The 14201-nt window shown below is 40.9% G+C and overlaps 1 pseudogene; it reads right to left on the bottom strand.

Annotated features, from left to right (window-relative positions):
- Positions 1-4036: 4036 nt before the first annotated feature.
- On the bottom strand, positions 4037-12470 carry LOC122837471 (annotated as a pseudogene).
- Between the last annotated feature and the right edge of the window lie 1731 nt (positions 12471-14201).

Genomic DNA, 14201 nt, shown 5'->3' with positions numbered 1-14201 from the left:
GATCATAACTTGGAGGCCTGTAAACTGTCGCGATGAGGGTTTTGATTGGGGTGTCCACTTTGACGACGTTAAATTCAAGATCGGTAACCTGGTTAAAGAATCTACGTTCCTGCGGTTGGAGAAGACTCCGGCAGTAAGTCGCTACTCCCCCTCCCTCTTTGGTAGCAATGTCGACTCTGTTCGAGTAGGAGACATGTCTGTTCCGTGAAAAGAAAGAATAGCCCTCTATTTGGCAAGAAGCTGGAACAGAAGATCCAAACAAATGAGTCTCCGTTAGGCATAAGACATCTGCCAACATGAGTTCATGATGTTGTTTCATGTCCTCAGAGTGACAGACAAGACCTTCGACATTGTGGTGGACAATTGTTAATGTTGCACCCTGATGACCAGACTGAAAATGCAAGAGCGGTCTGGTGTGCAAAAACGATGCTGGTCTCATTGATTCCATAGCTGCTCTGATGTTTTAGCGTAGATCTTACTTTCATCGAAATCAATGATTTTAAGTCCTTCCAGGGAAGTTGTGCGACTGAGGGCGACATATGCCATTCCAGGTTCAAAAATACGTTTCAAGGAAATGACCGCAGACTTCATGGTCATCCCTTGAACCTTGTGTGCCGTACAACCAAAGGCTAACCTGATTGGAAATTGCCGTCGTACCACTCCCTTTACGCTACTCTGTTCCTCAAATCTCTCAATGTAAACGAAGCCGTCTGGTTTACCCTGAATTTTTTTTGTATGTCCAGCAAGGGGGTTGTCCAATTTGAGTCCAATTAATTTTACACTAGTCTTTCCATCTTTGGTACTAGTGACAATATCAGAAATGGTGCCAAACGTTCCATTCACAAGACCATCCTCTACATCCAAGTTTCTTATAATCATTACCCTAAAACCCAAACCAGCCTGTATGTTGTTACACAAGTCTCGTTTGTTGCCCGCTATGCAACAGCCCAAGTAAATCATGTTTCCTGTCTTTGTAACTCTTTTGTAGTCCTCTGCCTCAATATCAACTGTTACTGCACCTAAAGATGCCACAACTGCTGCATTATGGGTGTCCACCTGTTTGTTTGTTGCAAAAATGTGTAGGACATCCATTGGACATTCTTTGGGGTCAGTAACAGCTTGGATCAAAAGAGTCCTGTCATCCTCACAAAGCAAATCCGCTTTACCTTTAACTCTAACTCGGTTCAGTAGCTCTGCAAACGCTCGGTCATCTTTCCGCATGATTTCCGTTAAGGTGATCATCTGGAAATTCTCATTCAGATATCAAGCATGCCATCCTCGGTGACACAAAGAGGTTTAGCTCGTCCAAGAGGTGGAAGTTGGAAGAAGTCCCCACAGCCAAAACAGAGACCCCACCCATGAACCTGTTGTTCCTTGATTAGTTGAAATCTCCAGTGAACATATGCCAGCAGGTCTTTGGAGACCATGGAGATTTCATCGATGATTAAGATTTCTACATTAGAAAGAACTGCCCTCACGTCATCTAATGAATTTCCAAGACCCTTGTATGGTGGTTTTAAACTCTTGGGTAGTTTCAAGATGGAATGTAAAGACTTCCCGATATGTTGTACGCTGCAGTGCCAGTAAAAGCTGTGAGGAGCACGGTAGGCTTGGACATGTCACCAATTTCAAGAAGTCTAGGAAGCTGAAGAGCTTGGTTGCCTCCTGGTAAACACATTTGATGACATGAGATTTACCACAACCAGCTCCTCCGTCAAGAAATAACAGAAACGGTTCTGGGTCGTCACCCCAGGCAGCGCTTCAAACACCAATCGCGAATGGCATAAAACACAGACGCTTGAGTCTCATTTAAACTCCTGTACATTTGTCTGATGAAATCAGGGCTCAATTTAGGAGCTTCAATTTTCGGCATGTCTACAGTGCTGACATCAATTTCATAATCTGGAATAGGGTCTTGCTCTTCATCTTCTTGCAATGGTGGTCGTTCAGCAGCGCATTCTAAAGCGGTCTACCTCAACCTCGGGTGCAAAAGTGTTCCACGCATTTCGAACCGGTCCCTGCTTTTTTAGTTCTTCCATAATTTTGTCAATTTTTTTACCTTGCCCTTCATACCTTTTGCGATTGAAATCCACATAATGTTTAGCCCGATATCTACCACGGAACCCGTTGTTGTAAAAGGCTTCGTAGGTTGTGTGTTCCTCATTTTTAAGGTCCTCATCTCGTCTATGAGGAAAATACAACTTCAGAAGCCGCCTGTAAAACTTTTCGGGGGTTTTTTTCTCCGAGAAACGAGTAAATCTAATAACTGCAGGTTTGCCCATAGTTCTTTTCTGGATGTATCCTGCATCATTAAGGAGGGGAATTGCGTTTGGCCCTTCAATTTGTCTGCCATATAGAACCCGGTATTCTGACGCAAATTCTGCCAGGCACATGTGTTCGAATTCTAACGTTTCTGGTCTGTTGAGATATTTTTCCGGCAATCCTGTCATCCACATTTTCCTCATCTGGGGACAGGTTCATGAGTTTACTCATCGGAAGGCTCATTTTTACACCGTCTTCATCTGTTTGAAGAAAAAGAACGCTGCGTGAGGACTTTTTGAGAGGTAGGCTACAAGTGCGCGCAACGGATTCTTGAGCACTGACCTCTCTCTGTTTTGAATAAGCCTGCATGATCTTTTTCATCTCATCGCGTTGGCTAACATTGGCCGTCTTTAAATCATCTACAACAGACTTGAGGAACTGCGCCATTTCATGCTCTGGCTTGGCTATGTAGGACATCATGTACTCAATGCAGCTGTACTCGTCAAGCACATACTGAATGTCCATGTTGGCGTTCCATGCACGCAGGAGATCGGGGTTGTACGCGTTAACCCAGCTATCTTTAGGATCGCGTTTCATCATTACCACCATTCCAGAAGTGAGAGCATCAACATGGCCATTGTACTCTACTTTGGTCATATTACAAGCCTGGAGTAACTCTGACAAATCCCTGAAAGATGATTTGTCATCTTTCAGTAAATCCCTAATTGGTTTCAGTTTTCTCTTTGCCTCTCTTTGTAGGTTTGAGACAAATGGTGATCTAGATTTTCTGGACTTTCTCCTACCTTTTTGCTTACTTTGCTTTGGTTTTTCGGCATCATTTTCAAAATCAAAGTCAATTACTGGGACCGTGATTCTGGTGCGGTCCATTGGTAGTTTGGGGAATCCAAATCGGCATTCAACATTACCTTTTTTGCATGATTTTGAGTGGTTTTTGCTGTGCATTTGAACCTCTGATACAATTTTGTGAAGCTCTGGATCTCTGATTTCATCAGGCAACTGACAGGATATATAACGATCGATGAACTTTATGACTTCACATAAAATGAGGGTCTTCCATTTCAGGTGCATCCTTTATCCATATCACAGCATGGATATGGGGTGAACCTTGCCTGAAATTCCACGATAAAAGTAATCCTCAACTGGTCCAATGGGCTGCGCGGGGAAAGAATGAGGTCTCTGAAAAGTGCATCCACTCTCTTTTCAAACATGCATGACGGTGACAGGGTTACTTCTAAGAATGTCACACTTTGCATTCCAGTCAAGCTCAGAAAAACTTACCTGCTCCCCATGTTGACCTTTGATGGCCTCAATGACTTCTGGCCATCTCATTTCAGCAGCGGAGAATGTGCAAAAGAAAGTGGGCTTTCCAAGTTGCCTCACCATGGCGTGCAAATCCCGTAATCCTTTCTCCCAATAAGCAGGAGTTCCTCTCAAGGGTTGCATGAAACGAGTGGCCTCTTTATTTTGGATCAGTTTTTCCAACTCCTCTTTGTTCTGGAGCATTTTGCTGGAAATATTTTTCCCATCTTTGGTGCTTGGTTTACCTTTTCTTGTCTGAATGGACATACTATCATTGGCAATATGAGTTTCTGTCACAAACTGAGCAAAGAAAAGGTAACTCTGGTCTTTGGCAAACCGAGTATCTATTGAGAAAAGCCGTACATTGAAATACATACTCGGTGAAAGTGCAACACGGCGGGATTCATCTAATGTATTTATCCCAGTTGGGAAATGCACAGGGTATGCCTTGGCTTCAAGTCTTGGAACACTGAAGAAGGAGATGGGCTTGTTCCCTGAGCGGCGCAATGCTGAAAATCCCTTCTCCATATGATAATACTTCCTGTGCTATGTCAGGAGGCTGCATGCAGGTGTCCAAGATCAGACCAGGTGCCTGATGCTCTGCCCCTATGTGGTCAGGCTGCTGGTCTGTTGCTGCATCCATTTCAGCCTCCTCTGCCTGTAGATCAGAGTCCTCAACTGGCTGGTCATCTTGGAAACCCTCAAATGTTGCACTTTCATTTATACTAATGTCTTTGTAATCTGGATGACTCTCTTTAAGCTTTATCAGTGCAGCTAAGACATTTTCATGTTGACCGTGTAAAAAGTATTGGTACCCTTTGTATTTGGTTTTTCCTCTTAAGCTTCACCTGTAAAGCTGGGCTTCCTCACGGGGCCTCGGAAGACTATTTACAACTGTTTCCATGTCAGAAGGAACACAAACAACAGCTCCATGTATTGCCCTTTGCTGTCCTTTTGGCAAGGAAACAATTTTTGCAAAAGGTAAAATCTTTGCAATTAATTGCCTTTCAAGTACATTCAATTCATCCAAGCTCTGTGGGAACCGAAGCCAGGTGAAGGTTATTGGCAGCAGCAATCGATGGCATCTTTCCTCTAGTTAGATGGCTGTCACATGTGTAGATCCACTCCCCATCCTCTCTTCAGGTACAGAACATGGGGTAGAGCATGCAGATCCACACACATGAACATACATACCTGTTAGACAATCAGCTACGCATATTCTTAGTATATTTACCTCGTTTACAGTGCTTTACTTGATTGGGGAAAAGAGCTCTGTGACACACAGTGCAAACGTATGTGGGTCCGTTTTGTATGTTCTTATAAAAGTTTTGTATCGCAGCTTTCATTTTGTCACTCATCAGAGGGCGTGGGGTTTCAAAGTGGAAGCCTACATTTCTTTTGTACTTTCTTCTGATTCGCAAAGCATGTTCTAGTGTTAAATTTTTGGCCAGTGCTTTTCTTGATAGTCTGACTCTTCTGTTGGTAACACATTTTATTATGTTTGACTCGATAGCCAGGCTCACTATGATACTTTTGCCTTCATATATCCACGCATTGTTTTTTTTTGTGGTTTCTGAAATCGGATTGTTTTCTGAATCGATTCTTATGTATTCACGCATTGTCTTTTTGTGTTGGGTTCTGAAGACTGGATCATTTCTGAATCGATTCTAATGATTGATTTTGTCTGCTTCTGAAGACAGGATCATCTCTGAACCGTTTCCTTATATACTCAGCCATGTAAGCTTTATGATTGGCTCTGAAGCTGTGGACAAAGTTGAATCTGTACTTAACGTAATTTATTTGTCTCGTCCGGAATGATGCATCTGTCCTATATCTATTTTTGATCTGATCCTTCCTCTGTGCTTGATGAAGAATGTATGTTTCTTTTAAGGCCTGTAGCTTTTTGGTCCTAAATGTTGGAGATTTGAGATATCTTTCTTTTTCAGATGAACTTTGTTTAATTTTATTTAGCATATTCTGTCTCTGTTGAGTTTGGACCCTGTTCTTAATTTTTCTTCTATTGGCTTTTGGAACTTTTGACACATTTGGAATGGTTGGAGCCGTTTCCTCTAATACATTTGCGACTTCCCTAAGCCAAGGAGGCATTTCCTCTTCAGAGGTGCTCTTGGGTTTGAAAACAGTTGGACTTACTTTTGTGGCTCCAGGTGAAATGTGTCTGCCTCCGTGACCCTTCTGAAAGGCCAAATTCTTCTCAGGATTTGGCCTTTCAGAAGGGTCGTCATTCTCCCTCACAAAACCTACTGGAACAAACTCATAGGTGGCATTGGGGCCGCGGTTTCGAAAGAGCTTCAGCAGATGGTTGACCATGTCAGACAGTTTGCAGAAAGTCATCATTACTGCAGTTCCACTGGGATGGGGCAGGCCTGCTGAATTTCTTGAGTGGGAATCAAAAACTCCAAACCGACCGCTTCTGTCCCTGAAAACTGCAATGCACTCTGGAGTCACCAAAAGAAATGCATGGGTGACATTTTCCGACAGACATTCCAGTTGCAGGGCAAGAGGCAAACCCAATTGTCGAGATCCTTGAGGGCTCCCGCTACCAGCAAAAACATGACCTACCCTTAAACCAGTTGTGTGTACTGCATAGATGTTCCTGTCAGTCAACACATGGTCAGGCATCTCTTCAAAGGTCAAGTGATTGTCACGAAACGTTCCATCACTGATCAGTTGCTGTTTAACGCCGACATAAAGTTGGTCTCCTTTTTCAATCACTCTGTCAAGCAACACTGTGTCAAACTGCAACCCCTCATTGTGGTAAGCTAAAAATGTGAGTGCCATGCATGTGCACTGGTGATTGCGGGAAAATGCAGCATACCTTTTGTCGGCTTGAGAATGTGAAGCACTTACCGACAGGACAGGTGGACCGCTGATCCCGGGTTCCAGCGCAGAAGCCTTTAACATTAAAAGAAAAAAAGTCAGTATTTATACAAATGTTCACCTGATGACTATCTACCACCAATTAGGCCAGTTGTACACAAGTATTTTGTAATTGAGTAATCAATTATTCAGGTGATAAATAAATTAATTGAAATACAATTTTGATAAACATAATGGTAAATACTATTATTACAACAGTATTGGATCAGTTTTCAATATAAATACATATGTTCATATTTGTGCATCTAAAATTTGTTTTTCTGTACTTCAGAAATTAATCTGTTAACAATATTAGCTCACTTTTTTAGCCAATCTGAAAAAACAAAAATTTTGAAATTATATTCAATTTAATAAGAATAAAAAAGGCACAAATAATAAAGCAGCACACCCACAAAGTTAAAAACCGGAAAATACACTTTTTAATATATATAAAATCACTTTGCACAGTGCTCATTTGTAGCTTTTGTGCATGACAATCTTTGACATCTTCGTCATACACAGAACAACATATGTCAACTTTCTCCACAACACATTGCCCTCTTCCACCCATTTGTTGTGACTGAGATGGTAGGATGGAGTTACCTGGCAGCTCCCATCGGACATGGTCCTCCAGCGGCACGGAAGAGGACTCGGCAGGGGCCTCGGCGTCCATCGGGGGACGGACTCCGTGCCTGGCGGCGAGCTGGCGTGGTGGTCTCTCTCTCCATCTATAAATCAACAGAAGCTATCAACTTGGTGCAAACTGAAAATATATATTTTATTATCTTAAAGACTGTGATATATTTTTATGAAACAGTGTCACACCTGCCGCTCCACAGATTCAGCTTGGAGGGATCGGAAATTGGGCGGCGCCGGACTCGTCTTCTGATAAAAAATAGAAGAAATTACATAATTGTTAAAACAAACTGTGGACATCAAATTCAAATGATTATTTATTTTTTTTAAATAAAATAAAATACCTTCTTCCTCGTCGAGAACATGTAGGTAGCAGGCGTCAAGGCCAGGCAGGAGCGATCCGATCCATCTCCTCCAGCAACGTTGGGCTGAACCACACAGGATTCGGGGGGATGGAAGAATCCAGCAGGTCTCCCTGTAAAATCAAAAAAATAGCTTAAAATAGATTCATTTGTACACTGAGGTCACAACATGTTTTGCTTTGAGGTAAAGAAAATCATACCTGTTGGTCAACCATCCTCCCAGTGGCCTGTGGATAGCCATCACCAACCCTGGCCCCAGCGAGCGACTGTAAACAATGAAAAATTATATTCAGTGGAAGCCAAGGTATATATATATATAGTCATTTTTAACAAACTTTGATTTTACCTTTGCATTTCCTCAAAAGAAATTATCTTAGTATTTTGTGTGGCATTTCCTCCAGCACAACCTAAATTGTCACTTTTTTCTCTTTTGGATAAACTGTTACTATACATACAGGAGTTACAAAAATTTCAAGTTGGAAAATGTTTATTTTTTCACTGTGAAACTCACAAAGGGTTTCTACCTTAACTCCTGGAGTTTACCATGGCTGGAAGCTGCTTACTAGCTGGTGGGGGAGTAGCTCTTCCTCTACCCCTGGTGATCGACTCCTTACAGCTGTACAGCGCCGCCATTCCTCTGCTTGGACCTCTGAGTACCTGCCTCTGACTCTATGATTACCTCATTTTACCCCTTATGCCTCAGATTATCTACATTTCTAATAAAACTGCCAACAACATCATTTTAATCTTCACTGTGCCTCACAATACGGCTCCAAGTTTCCCTCTTTGACTTACAGTTAAAAAAATAGCAAACCTGCCTGCTGCACATTTATTAGTTACACAATTTTTCATATACAATGACCAGACTGTGAGTGTCTTTACTCCAAGTTTTTCCTGGACTCATTTATAGATTAACATAAGTGTGCGCTTGTTATTTTGTCTATTTTATATTTTGTCACATTTTTAAACTACTTACAACATCACAGTTATTATACATTTTCATAAATTTTATATTGCTTATGGTTTCATTTGTATTAACTAATATTTACACCTTGGATGATCCACCTTTTCAGCAAATAAGCAATTTCCCCTTCGACATCAATAAAGTATATTAGATTCTACAAACTACATATAAATTATGAAGTGTGTGTGACACCAATCAATATCACCATCTCACTGTTTTTGCCATTATTCTGGTCCCTCTTGTCACAGTTGCTCTTTTCACCATTACTTGCACAAGTTTCCCCCATTTCTTAGCAAGAAAATACAGCCCATACTTATTGTTTGAAGATGAAATTTCAAATAACAAAAGGATGTCATGTTGCATTTTATGTTTGAAAACTAATTCCCTTTCACATTCTCAAAATAGGTGGTTTTTGACATTTACATGATCTTCTGAAAAGTTTTACTTGCCCTCAACACAATAAAAAAACTGCTATCTAGTTTATGATCTGTACTTTAAGGAAAAGTTGAAATGGACACTCAGGTAGGCAGACACAAAACAGACATGTTAAAAAGTCAAATATACACATTCATGGATTCTTAAAAAATTAAACATGCAAGATTTTGCTTAAATCAACTAAGCATGTATCCAGTACCTTACGACCACCAACCACAGTCCAGGCGAAGGGGTCAGAACGACGAGGAGCAGCCACCTCACCAACCACAACCAGCCGGGGCAGGGGACGTCTCACCGCGGGGGGGGATGCCGTCCCAGGAGGGGGAGGAGCCAACATCACAGGAGCTGGAGATTTCGGTGCACTTAACTCAAGTTGCGAAGAGACCGCCGCCTCAAGCAACTGAGAAAGGACCTCCATCCCAGGACGATCGCTCAAATGAACCTGAAGATATAAACACATTTTATAAAATACAGTACGCCTAAGTAACATTTTTAAAATACAATTCTAAAAATTAATTCAACTTACGCCGTCCCTGCTCCACAAGGCTAGGCTGCTCAACGGGAAGTGTTCAGTGACAGGCAAGTACCGAACACCTAGACAGAAAAAAAGAAAAATGTCATTCTTAATGTCAATCACACTAACAATGTCGTAATTTGAGAAAAGTAGATACAAAAGGAAAAATAAATAATTTTTTCATACATCTGAACCCTGAAAACTATAAAACATTAATTTGCTGAAGTTTTACTCTAAACACAAATTGTGTAAGTCACTTACCTCTCTGAGCAGCCACACGTTGAAACTCCTGCCGCAGCAGCTGTTGCACACTTTCCTTCACGCCAAGGCGTGGGGAAAATCCTAGCAACCACCTGTAAAAATTGAGACAAATAAATGAACAAATTAACATATGCCAGGTTTTCTGATATATTTGATTATGGATAAATGCAGTGGATATTATACTTACATTAGCAGAGAGGTTGCAGACGGTACGCAACAAAGCGTCAAACGCCGCTCCGGCCTCCACGAAGGTCCTGCTGGCGGTCAAGTTGTTACTTGGGGCCAGAAGACAGATCACCTCGGGGGGCCGAGGCAGAACTGCATCCAGCACCTCAAGCCGCAACTCTTCCGCAGAAGCTCCGGGAGATGCAAGCATCCCTAAGGAGAAGTCGCCCTTTGGCATGGTAGAATACCCATCCACAATAGCACGCAGATGGGAATCACCAACCAAAAGAGCAAACTGAAAAATAAAAACAAACATTAAGGTTTTGCTTATAGAGTTTTATCATTCAAACCAAGATTTGTGTATGAAATCGATAAAAAAAGTACCTTCTTCTCCAGAGCCTCGGCAGTAGGCAGAACCAACTTGCAGCTCCGTCTGGTCACCCGGGAAGCTGGCCACGTCTCCACGCGATGGCGACGCCCCGTCCCACGGCCTGTTTAGAGATGTGCATTTATCAAGATTAGGATTTAATGGCTTTGAAAATTTAACAAGAAAACAACAAAGATCTGATATACATACGCGACTCCGGAGAAGTCGACTGCCCACGGGGCTCCTCGTCCTGACGAACCACGGGCGACATCTGCAAAAGAATTATTTAAAAAATGTTTAGATTAAGTACAAACATAACTGGATTGGGCTATTCTACATAAAAGAAACTGAACTTGTCATGAACATACCTGGTAGGGCAGGCCACCCTCCAGCAGTCGGGACGTCTAAAGACATAAATAAAATGAGTAAACCAAATGACTGTTATCATCCAACAATAAGTTACTAAAATATAAAATGACAGCCTTACCTTCGTCGGCGGAGACCGAGTCGGGTTCCAAGCGCTGGGTGCGAGCGTTGGTGTCCCAGGCTATAAACACAGAAATGATTATAATCATGCTTAAAGTCCAAAGTACAGTAAAAACTACTGTTAGACAAAAACAATTACTGCAATTTGTAATTGATATACCTTGGCGACGACCGGCACACTCTCCAGCTTCCTCCATCTCACCTTGGCCGCCTCGGAGCGCCGTCCCCTACGGGGCATCCTGTAAGACCACAGTAGAAAAAAAGAAGACACCTGGGGGGGGAAAGGCGGTTATTTAAATGTGTGTGTGTGTGTGTGCGTGTGTGTAACTGAATGTTACTATGTGCAAAAGAACTTGTCTGAATATGTAGATAAAATATGTGTCTGTAGGATAAAGAGGTCTGAGATGATGTGGTGATGCAGAGGTGAGAATCGCAGCAGGCAGCAGTGGAAAACTTCCAAATCGCCAAGTCTCGCACAAGAGAAAAGCTGTAAATACAAGAAAAATAAATTTCAATTAATAAAGGATCGTAAAAATATATATTTTTAAAAAATAGGTTGTTTTTTTTCTTAATATAAGGACAAAGTTCAAAATATTCTGAGGCTTCTAAACAGGACCAATATACTTTTCACAACTGGTGTAAACATCCGTGCATTTTACAACTTGGTCAAAAATGTAATTAAAAAAACAGATTAAACAAATAAATCTAACAGGTTTGTCTTATGCAAATTGAAAAAATAAACTTTAACCAAATTAACCAAGTCATTTACTATATAATCATCCAACTCATCCAATCCCAATGTATGACTGTATATCACATAGAGAAATACGAAAAAAACTTACGAGACTTAAAAACACTGCAACATTTAATTATTTAGCTTCCTGTGGGTCTAAAACATTTATCTTCACCTTTACAAATTCCCTTTGTGTGATTTATGGGTGCGACTTCCGCAGCAAACCGGAACCATCATTTGTTTACATGTTAGCAACTCGCTAACCGGCTTTTAAATCAAGGTCTTACACAAAATAAACCTAGATATTTTATTTTGTCATTCCTGGGCCAAACATAATGATACAATCTCAGATCATGAACTTATTTTATTAAATTCAAGCTAAAATAAAATGGCTAAGTTTGATTAGTCCATCAGAACCAGAACCGCGATGTTCTCCGTTGCTGAGTCACGCTAAAAATCAACAGATAAATGACTGCAGGTGCTGCGCTTCAGACCGTACTACACTCGAACCGAACTGAATAACACATGAACCTGTTATAGAGAGCAACTTGCGACTGGTAAGTGACATAAGATGCACTTGCGGATCTATATCATATATCATGAGGGCTAGGAATAAATTGGCTAAATCTACAAAACTCCTGTTCCATCAAGCTATCAGGTATGCTATCAGAGCCACAACAAAATATTCCACAGCAGTCAAACTTTTAAAATTGAGCACATTTCTCAAAGAACACATTATGTCTAAGCAGTTATAATAATACTGTAATCAAATGAAATATTGAAATAGTATATTTCATGGAGAGAACGCAAACACGTCTTACCTTGACCGAAGCAGACTCGGAAGCAGAAAGTTCCAGAAGCTTCGACGACTTGGTAGTACGTGGCAGCCAATCAGAGATGGTGCTTTTCCCGCTTCTATGACGTAACCTGCTGCTGACCAGTCAGCTTCGCATAGCAACGATTTTAAAAAATGCAAACATCACAGCTGCCTGGCAAATTCTTCACCTTACGTCACAGGCATAGAGACAAGATGGTATGTGTCAACCAATCAGTGATTGACATTTTCCATGTGTATGACATGCTTCAGCTGAGTGTCAGCTTCCACAGTGCAAGCTGATGCGGGCTTCTGTTTAATTTAATTTAATTTAAATTTAAATTTAATTAATTTAATTCTGTTTAATTATAATATTTAATATTATAATTTTTTTTTAATGGAGGGAACACAAACCCACCTATCATAGCAGCTGGCTGGCAACTTCTGCACCATACATCACAGGCTTAGATACAAGATGTTATGTGTCAACCAATCAGATATTGACATTTTCCAGCGTGTATGCTTCAGCTGACGTGTCAGCTTTGAAAAAACAAAAAAAATTATATGTATAGAAAATTTTTATTTAAAAAAAAAAAGGTTTATTTTTACTATATGTAAGTAAGAGAAATAGCTAATAGCTTATTTAAGCTAAATGGTTAATGCAAATTAACTGCCTTTCGCAAGGCAGTTCAGTAACCTAGCAGGAAAAGATATTGCAGAATAATATTATTGCATCGCCATAGATGGTGCAATAATATTAGCCCACAGTGCAATGCTAATGTCAGTGCTAAAGGTAATGCACTTTAGCATTAGCACTGACTGTCTTGCTGCGCAAGACAGTGCCGTAACCTGAGAGAGAAAAAACTATGCAAGCTGATCTTATTGAACCGCCTATGTCCACTAGTGGGGGCAGTAAAATGCTAATGTGCTAAAGCAATAACTTGTAATAGCTTATTAATGCTAAAAGGCTAATGCTAATGAACTGCCTTGCGCAGCAAGGCAGTTCCCTAACCTGAGAGAAGAATATAAAGCATTCTAATATTATTGCATCGCCTTACGGCGATGCATTAATCTGAGGGCAATATGAAGGCTTTTATTTTGAAAAATAGACATAAGCTTCATATTAAATGCCCACACTAATCCAATGCCTAACAGTGTTTGGGTTAAATTACTTATTTACTGGCCTAAACAGCCAGTAGTTCTAAATGGAAGCCAGTAGTTCTAAATGGAAGCTCTGTTTTAACTGAGTGTTAGTTAGAACTACAGATATGGTGTTCTGATAGTCCTATTTATTATCATTAGGTCAAAGGTTAATGCCATTGCACTGGCTTGCTGCGCAAGCCAGTGCCATAACCTGAGAGGAAAAGATAATATAGGCAGAGATTTTTGCAGCGCCTTACGGCGCTGCACTCACCTAACAGGGATATTGGGGCTTTTATTGGGAAATTTCCATTAAGCTTTATTTAAAAATTACACACTAATCCTTTGTGTAACAATGGTTTGTTAAAATCAATTATAAAATGCCCAAAACACAAGTAGTTCTAAAGGCCAGCTCATTCCAGAGTGTCCTCCCATAAATCAGCTGCTCTGGCCTCATGTGTTCCGTTGCTATGGTAATGGATCAGCTGCTAACTGTCATGTCTGTGTGAGACAGAAAGGGGGGAAAAAAATTCTATCTATGAGACACCCAGCCAATTAATATGGAAAAAGCACTAACAAACCTTTGCCGTTCAGGAACCGTAATACATATTTGAAAACCGTTTGAAGCGTATGAGAGGGCTATTTGTCGTCTCCGATAGTACCGCAATTCATATTTTTACCTCATTCACAGTAATTGCAGTGATGAGACAAAAAATAGTGTGTGCAGGGCTCAGAAAATTTTCAGAAATACATGGAAGTGAATCTGGGAGAGCGTCAGTTACCCTGTCCCATGATTTCACTCTGAAGCACCTTGACAGAAAACTGTAAATGCTAGAGAAATATCGAACACATTTTACCGGAGCAG

This window comes from Gambusia affinis, linkage group LG09 (assembly GCF_019740435.1).
Source record: "Gambusia affinis linkage group LG09, SWU_Gaff_1.0, whole genome shotgun sequence".
NCBI lineage: Eukaryota > Metazoa > Chordata > Actinopteri > Cyprinodontiformes > Poeciliidae > Gambusia > Gambusia affinis.
The sequence above is the reverse complement of the archived record's forward strand: the minus strand, read 5'-3'. Positions and strand labels throughout refer to the sequence as shown.